Source organism: Buceros rhinoceros, unplaced genomic scaffold (genome assembly GCF_000710305.1).
Source record: "Buceros rhinoceros silvestris isolate BGI_N320 unplaced genomic scaffold, ASM71030v1 scaffold23826, whole genome shotgun sequence".
NCBI classification, from domain to species: domain Eukaryota; kingdom Metazoa; phylum Chordata; class Aves; order Bucerotiformes; family Bucerotidae; genus Buceros; species Buceros rhinoceros.
The window spans coordinates 1,668-2,419 of record NW_010418425.1 but is presented as its reverse complement, the minus strand read 5'-3'; the positions used below and the strand labels follow the sequence as shown (position 1 = coordinate 2,419).

The 752-nt window shown below is 58.2% G+C and overlaps 1 protein-coding gene across 1 annotated transcript in view; it reads right to left on the bottom strand.

Annotated features, from left to right (window-relative positions):
• Positions 1–752, bottom strand: part of CLTB (clathrin, light chain B) — a gene marked incomplete at its 5' end in the record, with an annotated part of 3,384 nt that overhangs the window by 2,352 nt on the left and 280 nt on the right. The window lies entirely within an intron of this gene.

Here is a 752-nt window from a genome sequence, read left to right as displayed (position 1 = left end):
CAGGAGTGAGCATCCTTTACAGGCTCGGCCACAAAAGACAGCGCGAGCCCAGGTGAGGTACGGCCTAGCCAGGCCCAGCACCACACTGGCTCAGCACCACTCCTAACTCCTTCTGCTGGCTGGGATGTCCAGCCTGACGCCGAGCTCAGCCATGGGATTACAGCTTTCCTCCACGATCCCCAATCTCATTAAGTCTGTCCCATTTCTGATGCGATTATCATCCCTAAACTAGGCATGGGCAGTGCACATGTCACCCAGCAGGACACCAAGTGGGGAGGAGAGATTGTCAGGTGCCGGCACAGCTCCTCCTCTAGCCAGCAGAGCTGGGCTTTGAGCTCCCAGAGGGCGCCGAGACCCAGGTGGGTGTCACCACGAAACACTCTTGGCCATGGGGCAAGTGGATTTAATGAGATGCTGCCAAATCAGCAGAGCGTGTCCCACGGCAGCCCTGTTCTTTGCCAAGGGATGCTCCTGGCTGCCCTGGAGGCCTCCAGGAGCTACCCAGGCTAGACAGAGGGGGCTTCTGTGGGGAATGCAGGATTTGCCACCTGCTCTGAGGACCCAGGCACTTCTTGAGAGCACAGGCCACCTGCAGACAGATGCAGGGCAGCTCATGGTGGTAGAACCAATCTTCTTCTCCAAGAGGGGTGAAAATGGAGCAGCCGGAACTTCCCCATGAGACCCAGACCTTTCCAGAAGCACCACGGCTCTTCTACAGCTGGAGAGGCAACTTGTGTCAGTCCTGCGGGCAG